At 32.8% G+C, this 11,215-nt stretch overlaps 1 pseudogene; it reads left to right on the top strand.

Annotated features, from left to right (window-relative positions):
• Nucleotides 1-7,864: 7,864 nt before the first annotated feature.
• Nucleotides 7,865-9,661, top strand: LOC131062963 (uncharacterized; annotated as a pseudogene).
• The last annotated feature ends 1,554 nt before the right edge of the window (nt 9,662-11,215 follow it).

The following is an 11,215-nucleotide window of genomic DNA, read 5'->3' as shown; positions in this document are numbered from 1 at the left end:
GAGCACAATTATTTGCTAAGTTATTTAGGAAAAGGGAAATGAAACCTATTTTGGATTTGTTGGGTGTTGATAATAAGAAAAATTCTCCTGATACATTAGTAAAAGATTATAATTGAAAATTTACAAGAAGCATTGAATTGTATTGACAACACAAGTCGAGGTGTTGATTTAAGTGTTGCACGTGGAGCATTGATGACTATGATTACTAGTAAGAAATTGACTCGTAGAAATCAAGGTAATGCAATTTCTCAATTAATGCATGTATCTAGAAGAATTGATCAAAGATACATTAGGAAGAGAAATATGTTGGATGAAAACATTGAAAAGAATTGAGTAAATATCTGTAGGGTTCCTAAAAAAGATAGAATATCTGAAGATGTAAAAAGACACGTCATTATGTAATGCCCCATCAGGAAACCCCGAAGGGATAAAGCTAAAACACAAGAATAGAGTGCAAATATTTTTTTTTATAAAGTTAAAACAAAATCAAAGATACATTGAGTTAAGATTAAGTTCAAATTAAACAATCGAAGACTTAACTAACACCTAAAGAGTTTCCCAATGTGATTACTTGATTCAACACTTAACTCAACTCACGCTAATTAATCCAGTTAAGTTGATTAACTTAATGACAAGATAATACTTTAAACAAAGGATAAATTCATTCGGTAGGTTAAAAATATAGATAATATGATTTAAGTTCATCCATGTAACAATTTAACCATACATTACATTCCGTCTTACATTAAAACATATGTCATGCATCTAATTTCCATACATACTTTAATTGCATTAACAACTAATTTCCATAAATGCATGCATTTAAGATTAATATCATCTAATCCACATTATACATTTTAACCATAATGCCATCCTTACATGCTAAATAAAAAGGAAAACAATTGAACACAAACACCACATAACACCAAATTGATATCGGAGTTCACCCCTAGTGGGATACATCTCTGGGTCTGCTCAACTGGAAGACCCCTCTAATAAATAATAGGGTGAAGAATACATAAGGTTCACATCCATTACAACTTGTCAATAAGGCATACATAAATAAATAATACATATGACCACACCAGTCAAAAGATACATGAATAATCTCAGAAAAGGAAAAGGATCCATCTGAACACGATAAGAAGCAATCTCAAAATAACAACTGGAGCACCTGTGAAACTAACTCCTCGCAACCCATCATGAGCAACCCATGGTCTAACATGAATATCAGGTACTCAAAAGGGCATAAACAACCAAATATGACTCAACAACAGTGTTCCTAGCAAAGACAACATAAACTGCACACTAGTGAACATAAGGGACAAGTGTCATCACATATCTTGGTATGGTTACCCTGGCAGGTCTCCATAGGTCCTGACCCCATCTACTAGGTTACCCTGGTAACCTTTCCCAAATCTCCAGCCCATCTAGGTCTCATGTGGACCCAACACATCCTTTCGTGAAGACAAGGTTGTTGGTTTGCCATTTTAGACCTTCTGATTACATTTCGAGTCTATACTAGCACTCATCCCATTTATAGTTATCGCTTATTTAGATACACTTTTGATGGGTTACCCTGCAACCACTTTGGGTGCAACCCTCACTCGAAAGCCACTCTGCCATATGACACTAGACCATAATCAAACGAAACTCCAAAAACCAAGGTATACACAAGGACAAGCATACAAAGTTCAATACAGTAGGAATACTCACTTGGCCAAACAAGTCCTCACACGAGGTGCACTGACTGACGGTTCTCTGACTAGAGACATGAATAACTACAGTCAACCACATAACAACACCCAACACTCTCATATAAGGACATGACCAGATAAAAAACCGACACATGAAAACAATTAATACTCGAGATCAAGGACATAAGCAGATACCAAAATAAACATTTGACAATATCCAACAATCACAATCAAGGACCCGCCATTTCTTAATCAAATGCGAATACAAAAAATTAAACATGCATAGACATAAATCTAAAGTGACAACCTTCTTCCATATCGTTTAAACATTACAATCGATCCGGTTTTCTAATAGATCTAAATTTGATTGTGATTTGTCTACCTTGTCTAGGTACATGTCACCCATGGTTTACTAATTCAACTATAATTCAATTTACATCATAAAATGATATAAATACTTCACAATGAATTTTCAAACCAAAATCACATTAATATAATTATAATTATATGCAAAACATACAAAGATATAATTAAATATACATTAATCAACTAAAATTTGATATTTATTTTTCAAAATAAAGTCATCATTCTCATTCTTTTTCAAAATAAATAACCATTCTCATCTCTTGCAAAACAAATAGATACTTTCCAAAAATGAAAATATACAATTTAAAAAGAAACTAAAATCGATAATCATTTATCCAATAAAAATAATAATTTTCCTTTTCCAAAATTGAAATATCTAATCTAGTTTATTTTTAAACCAAAATATATTTCCTTGCATGTATTTAAAAAAAATACAAATTGAACATTAATTAATATATATATATATATATACATATTAATTACCAATTAATTATGTAGACACTCAAAATTGTCATGTCTAATTAAATAAATATTTTATTTATTTAATTATCTAAGCCTAATTCTTCTATTAATTAAATAAATCTTTATTTATTTAATTAATTCATTCATCCTCTTCTAGCCTTATTTCTCATTTAAATAAATACATTTATTTATTTAAATTACCCCTTTCCTAAATTAAATAAATATTTTATTTATTTAATTGTCCTACTTCTTCTATTAATTAAATAAATCTTTATTTATTTAATTAATTCATTATCTTTTTTCACACATGACACATGTCATTCATCTCTTAATTCATACACTACCTACCTCTTTCATTATTTTGGTATTTCTTTTACCTACCCTCTAATCCTAGCCGACCTCTCTTTTTACACCTCTCAATCTTATCCCTCCATTTCCTATTGTGTCTTCTATTTAAGGAGATGCTTTTTTCATTGTCAAACCCTAATGACTGATTTTGGAGTACTTGGCTACACTACGATCCTACTTGCAACCACATTCCGTTCTTTGTTGAGCTCTTGTGCATACAAAAATCTGAGAGCAAATATATCAAGCAAGATCAATGGAGATAGGAAGAATGGAGATCAAAAACCCTATTGGACATGTGATGGTATAATCTTTGTGATTTTGAGTTATTTGCATTGTCTTAGGTAATCTTCATATGTTATGGTGGATCTTTGTTGATTGTTAGGCTAGGGTTTGGTGGTTGAATTCATTTAGCCTTTCAATATTGTTATTATTGTTATCCATTTTCACCATATACAAATTGTATATATATATATATATATATATATATATATATATATATATATATATATATATATATATATATATATATATATATTAATATATATATTAATTAACAATTACTAATTAAAAATACCATTAAAAACAAACTTTTTAGTAAAAAAATAAAATTAAAAAAAAAAAATAATAACAAAACTTTATTTATTTTTGTTTGTTTTAGGAAACAAATAAAACAAGCCCCACCACCTGGGCTTCCACGTGGTTCCCATCTCCAATGGGAAGGGTTGTGGGGACCATGTCGTGGTCTCCCCACAACCACGGCTGTGTGGAGACCATGACATGGCCTCCACGCCATGGCCTCTCCCCAACCATGGGTCGAGGGCCATGGTTCCCCAAACAACCCCCTCCGCCAAAGATAAATACATATCATTGGTTTATATATATATAAAACAATACTCAAAAAATTTTCTAAGAGCAATCTCTGGGAACATTTTTCAAAAGTAAACAAAAAATGATTTACATATATATATTTTTTTTCTTAAAAAATGAAAAACACCAGAAAGCCCCAAATACTCAAACTGGCAAAATTTTAATCATTCTTCCACCTTCATTCAACTAAGCACAACATAGTCTCATTTTAAAAACTGAATTTGAATGCATATCTTTGGAATTCAAACAAACTCTTATTGTACCAACCCCCAAATTTTGATTTTGAAATCAATTTGGACAAGTAAGAATCTGATTTGGAAGCGGGAAAAGGGAGCAAAGAGGGTTTAAATTCTGAAATTTAACTACACTCTTGCCATTTCATAAATCTAAAAGATTATCAAACCAAACTACATACAAATTTCTTCCTAAAACAAAATCAGTAAATTTCTTGACAACAAAGGAGATTTTAACAAAAATCCTACCTCAATATGCAATCCTGGAAGTGATTTGCTGAAGAGACCAACCTCCAAGCGCAAGAAATTCCTTCTCCCACAAATGCCCAAAATTTTCCATTCCAAAAATAACTCTTCCAAAATATTTTCCAAAACTTAGGTCAAAAGGGAAATTGTTTGACCAAAAATCCATTTTTTTGGTTAAAATTATTTTCCTCAAATAAAAATCATTTCCAAACAATTCACTATGCAAAAATTGCTTTTCTTCCAAAATTGATTTTCTTAATTGAATTAAAACTAACATTTCTTTTTCAAAATGCCAAAGAGGGTAAGATATTTCTATTTTCAATTACTATTTAACCTTTCCTTTCAAAATGCAAATACTTAATTAATTCATCATTTAAAAATAACCATTTAATCAAACTTGCTACAAATATGAATTGAGCAAATCTAATTATTGATTAGTCACACAAAGGGGTCCTATTTAAAAGTCCTTTAATTTACTAATGCGTAAAACACATTTAATCTAATTTAAATACTTGGGATTTAATAATCAATTTTTATCGCACGCACAACACACAACGCAAGAAAGCCAAACAAATACACGACCTGCATACCCAACCAAAGGGGAAACTGACGGACGACTGACGATGCTCACTTGAGCATGACTAGGGTACAACGTAGGGTCTTACGACTACCTAATCCAATTCCTTAGGATCAATGAGGTACACTCAAACCTGTGAAGCCAGGTGGAGACGACCCTCATACCTATGCGGTATTTTACCTACAATCTCCTGCAATAATGAACCACACATGCATACATATATATTGAATGAAAGTGATAGCCTGAGATTAATAACACGAGTCAAAAGAATGAGTAATCATACATAATAATCAATGTGAAATCAACAGCTACAGGTACACACATTAAGCATAATACCTATCTATAACATTACAACATGGTAAATCAACCATCCAAGAAGGCCACTTAAAAGTCAACCAAGGTCAAACCGGTTTTAAAAGTCTAATTAGGGCAGAGGTACTACACATTGATTATTGGACCAACCAATCTCGTGTTTCTTCCAATAGAAGGGACACTATACAAATGATAGATGAAGATGGTAAAAATATTACACATCCAAAACATTTCTTAGATACAACACAAAGTGAATTATTTGAAGCATTCAAACAAGAATTTTCAGATGTAAAGTTTTGCCAAATAATGTTTGAGAGATTGTGTCCTTGCTTTGTATGCATAAATAAGGTACGTGAAACTTGTTGTTGTTGAAATCATGTTGAATTTCATTTACACTTGCAATCATATAAGAAGTTCATGGCAACAATTAATCCAAATCTAGTCATTCCTACAAGTACAACACAATTTGTGAAGTCGATTTTATGTGATAAATTAGAAGATTAAGATGAGTTCAAAATACAATGTATAAAAGATGAATGCAATTATTGTGGAGTTTTGAGTAAGTTTGTGTTGCAAACTAAGAATATTGATATTCATGCGCTAGTTATATGGAAAAGATTTGAATATGAGACATACCAAACTAAGTCAGGAATTGAATCCAAAAAATTTATGTTGAAAGAGAGTGAATTGCCCTACATTCAATTTATAGATAGATTTTGTAATATGATATATCCACATTTCCAACATTGTCATGGTGCAAGATGGCAGGCTAAACAGTTTTGTGATTCAAAGAATTGTTTTCCACCAGGTTGTATTATTTCAATTGTAGATTTCTCCGAGAACTATACATTTAGTCCTTACACAGAAATTCAAAGTCAATATTATCCTTCTGATCAAGTTGCAATATTTGTACAAGTTTGCTATAGGCATGCACAATTTCAAGTGGATGGTATAAAGAGTACTGAAAATGAACGCATTATCATCAAGGAGGTTCATTTCTATATCAGTGATGATACGTGTCATGATAGGAGCTCTGTAGCACATTGTTTTGGAATGTTTTTTGAAGATATTAAAGATCGTGGGATATAATGTACACAACATTGGATTTGGTCAAATGGATGTGCCGGTAAGTGTTATATTTGAAATTGATTATAAGTTGATTTTTTTCTTATATATGATTTGATTGTATAATAGGTCAAAAGTTTAAATATATATATATGTTATTCATGTCAGGGCAATTTAAGTCTGCAAAAGATTTTAACTGGTTATCCATACAACATGCTCGATGTAGCATAAAGTAAATTCTCTTCATATTTGTATATAGTTTTAATTCTCTTGCAAGTAAATTCTCTTCATATTTGTGTATAGTTTTAATTCTCTTCATAGATTAATTTAAATATATATATGTATGTATATGGGTTTTCCAATTTTCTAAAGCGAGAGCTTCTGTACAAGTAACACCATGCGTAATTCTAATGATATTGTTGAATGGTGCAAAAATCATTTTGCTGGTCGTGATACAACTTACGACAAACATTATTTTTGGGAAGTTAAAGGTATGTGTGTGTGTGTGTGTGTGTGTGTGTGTGTGTGTGTGTGTGTGTGTGTGTGTGTGTGTGTGTGTGTGTGTACATGCATATGTGTGAAATGAACTAAAATGGACTAAATAATTTGTATTATCAGATATTGATCGATCAAATCCTTATAATTATCAATCAATTAATGGTATTAGAAGTTTTTATCAAGTCATGACTACGGGATTTAGCAAGCCTCATGCTATTCTTGCAAGAGGAAAATCATGCTTTTGTGTTGATTGCATTGCGAGCAACACACATACTCATTGTCAGAATATTGTTGATGGATATGTTTTACAATGGGAAATGAAATAATTTTATACAATGTCTCCTTACGAAGATAGTGACATTATTGATATTCATGATCCTCAATATTCAACTGATTATGAGCGTGTTTCTGATTTAGTTGCTACAGGTGTGTGCATGCATATTTTGTAAATTATATATGTACATGTACAAATTTTTAAATTCTTATTTAATTTAATATCGTTCAAAATTAATTTAAAAATGTATAATGAACTAATATTGATTGAAATATATATACATGTGGTCTATTTTCACATGTGATATTTTTGCAATGATTGTTGATCCTGACAATACTGAAAGTGTAGATTATTGTCTACTGAGATGGACGCAACCAAAATGCAAGTTATTGGAATCAGTCAACGATGATGATGGGCAATAATATCCCATTAGTTTAGTTGTTGTTGAAGACACCTATTATCAACAAATAAAGATAGAAGAACCATCACTAGAGATATTGAATAAGAGATAGACTTCTACTGTTGCATTAAAAGCATTGACATGTTCTTCATTTATTGATGTAAACTCTCTGTGACGCCACCACAACCAACAAAGGTGTAAGAAGTTGTTTGCAATGCATGGATTTTTAGGATTGTCCTTTGAGAAAATAGAATTACAATATGGAAGTAGGATCTGCCAGCTCCTAAGGGAATCTTGATGAAAAATAACTATAAAATATTTGGGCGAGCTTATATGCAAAAACTCATGCTTCCTGATGGGTTTATGTACAGAAATAAGCACGAATTAAGTGGTAAAGGGGCTTCTAGAAACAAGAGGGATAGAGAGGTAGTGGAATTGAAAACTTCTGGTGTTGTGTCTGCTCCATCTCAGAATGGGAATGGCGAAGGTGTTGTAAGAGGAGCTGAGAAGGGTGTTGGAAGAAGTGGGGGTGTTTACATTCCCCCATTTAAGCTGGCACAAATGATGAAAGATGTGGAAGACAAGAGCACTGTGGAATACCAGTGCATGACATGGGATGCCCTTCAGAAGAGTATCAATGGGTTAGTAAACAAGGTAAATGCATCTAACATCAAGAACATCATTCCAGAGTTGTTTGCAGAGAATCTCATCCGTGGGAGGGGTCTATTTTGTAGGTCTTGTATGAAATCCCAAATGGCATCCCCTAGATTTATAGATGTTTTTGTTGCGTTGGTTGTTGTGGTAAATACAAAATTTCCTAAAGTTGGCAATCTGCTTTTGCGAAGAATTATTTTGCAGCTTAAGAGGGCATACAAACGCAATGACAAGCACATGTTGATAGCAGCAGCCAAATTCATAGCTCATTTAGTGAATCAACAAGTTGCACATGAGATCATTGCCTTGGAACTTCTCACCCTTTTACTAGAGAACCCCACAGATGATAGTGTAGAGGTTGTTGTTGGGTTCGTGAAAGAATGTGGTTCTTTGTTGCAAGACCTTTCACCCAAAGGTCTTTATGGGATTTTTGAAAGATTTATAGGTATTCTCCATGAGGGGGAAATTGACAAACGAGTACAGTTTTTAATTGAAGGCCTTTTTGCAATTCGCAAAGCTAAGTTCGAGGGTCATCCAGCTGTGCTTCCAGAATTGGACCTTGTAGAGCAAGAAGATCACTTAACACATAAAGTTTTCCTAGAAGATGAACTTGATCAAGAAGGTGGTTTGGATGTTTACAAGCTAGATCCTGATTTCTTAGAGCATGAGGCAACCTATGAAAAACTGAAGAAAGATATCCTTGAAGATGCTTCTTCAGATGAAGCAGAAGGGGAGAATGATTCAAGTGATGATGATGATGATGATGATGATGATGATGATGATGATGATGATGATGAGGAAGGTGAGGAAGCATTGAGAATATAGGATGAGACAGAGACAAACTTGGTCAATTTAAGACGTACAATTTATTTGACAATCATGTCAAGTGTTGATTTTGAGGAAGTTGGTCATAATCTACTAAAGATCAAGCTTGAACCTGGTCAAGAGATGGAATTATGCATCATGTTGTTAGAATGTTGCAGTCAAGAGAGAACATACCTTCGTTATTATGGTCTTCTTGGGCAAAGATTCTGTATGATAAATAAAATTTATCAGGAATTTTTTGATAAGTGTTTTGTACAACAATATTCTATGATACACAAACTGGAAACAAATAAACTACGTAATGTTGCAAAGTTTTTTGACCACTTACTTGGCACAGATGCTCTTCCATGGCATTGTCTTGCTTATATACGTCTGACAGAGGAAGAATATACTACTTCCTCTTCCCGTATTTTTATAAATATTCTCTTCCAGGAGCTGGCAGAGCAGCTTGGTATATTGTTGCTTAATGAAAGGTTGAACGATCCAACAATGCAGGAGTCTTTTGATTCAATTTTTCCAAAGGACAATCCCAAAAATTCACGGTTTGCTATCAATTTCTTTACTTCTATTGCTCTTGGTGGTATCACTGAGAGTTTACGTGAGTATTTGAAGAATATGCCAAGGCTTATAATGCAACAACAAAAGTCTATTCCTGAGTCAGATGAATCTACCTCTAATGATGATTCTTCTAGTTCATCAGGTTCATCAGATTCTGATATATCAGACTCAAATTCTGAGAGTGAAACTGACAGTGAGAGCAGTAAGGAGTCACCAAGAAAGAAAAATAATTCAAAGCATGACAATGAGTATGAAAAAAAAAAAAGAAAGAAAAGGGCGAGGGCATTTGACTCGGAGGATGGAAGTGATAGTGAAAAAATCAGAAGGAAAAAGAAAAGGAATTAAAAATCTTTCTTGTCAGTTATTCAAGGCTCCAATAGACACCGTTTTCTTGGACTATGACAAACAAAAGAATCACTCCCAAGTGCTTTGGTTTTATAATAGATGATTATAAGATGCTACAATGTTGTCTTATGTATTTTAATAGCCACGGGTTTTAGAGTTCTGTACTTGACAGGTAATGGATAAACAGTGTTAGGAGGAGAAAATATTGAAGGTCAAGTGCAGATTGTGAATATACTAGATCAATGAATCCTGTTATTTATTGAGTATTTCTTGTTTTCCATGTTGTGTGATGTACCATAAGCAAACTAGAAATCTAAATTCAATAACATGCTTTGTGCTTAGATATTACTTTGAAAATGTCTTCTGTATCTCCCCATGGATTTGGATATATGCTACTGCCTGGGTTTTGTCTCTTTATTGTTGTTAGCATTTGGCATTATAACAGACAATGGGAGATTGTTGGCATTTCAATAAGGATATTGAGAAGGTTGTTGATGATTATGGATATAACTGATTAAGGATGTTTACTGTCTTGATATTATTATCTTGTCATTGATGTCAAGAAATTGATTTTCTAATTCAGTATGATGTTGCCATATCTTGAGAAGTGTGATTTGAAGAGTATAAAGATGTCGGTAAAAGACACAGAAATAATATGATGAATAAGGGGATGAATAAGGTATTCAATGGGCAACTATTACCGAGTCAGACAATGATGAGATCATTATGTTTAGATTATTTTGACATCATACATATGTTGTAAATTGTAAGGTTAATACTATACTATGTTATCGAGCACGAACCTAGTCGGTAAACCCTAAGGAACCTAATCGGTAAACCCTAAGGTTATCGCTATCGGTTAATGAAGGCAAAATGTCTACCGAGTGAAGTTTAGTATTTACCGAGTTGTTACCGAGTTGTAACTGAGCTATAATAGAATACATTAAATGGTTACATGCGTTATTTAATGAAGGAAGCTGATGAGCTGGAACTGATTAAATGATTGGTATGTTGTGCATGAAGTTTGTTAATGAATCTATGGCAAAGGAAATCGGCATGAAGATCTATAGCTCATATTGAACCGCAATACCCTAGCACAAGTTCCAAGAAATGTTTGCAAGTTCCTAGGCGGGGTAAAATGTTTTTCTGATCGAAGGATACATTGAACCTGGACAAGATTGAAGATCTGATGGCTATGATTGATCATGAGAAATGTGATCAAGGAGATTAAGTGGTTAGCTAATTGTTTATAAATAGGGAACTATTGATAAATAGTGTATGCGGGCAAATGTATGCTTAAGGATGCTACATAGTGATTATCGAGCACAGAAGCTTGAAGACCTGTTTGAATAATAGAGTATAGAAGCCCAGCAGATAGACAAGATTAATTCTATGTCTAGATTGTATTGAGAAAATAAGAATATGCTTTAGCATTTTAGATGTGAAGTTGCAGATAGATTTTTATTACTGTTATTTTGTGAAAGTGAC

The sequence above is a fragment of the Cryptomeria japonica genome, chromosome 2 (genome assembly GCF_030272615.1).
Source record: "Cryptomeria japonica chromosome 2, Sugi_1.0, whole genome shotgun sequence".
Classification (NCBI taxonomy): domain Eukaryota; kingdom Viridiplantae; phylum Streptophyta; class Pinopsida; order Cupressales; family Cupressaceae; genus Cryptomeria; species Cryptomeria japonica.
Note: the sequence above shows the minus strand (reverse complement) of the source record. Positions and strands in the feature narration are given on the sequence as shown.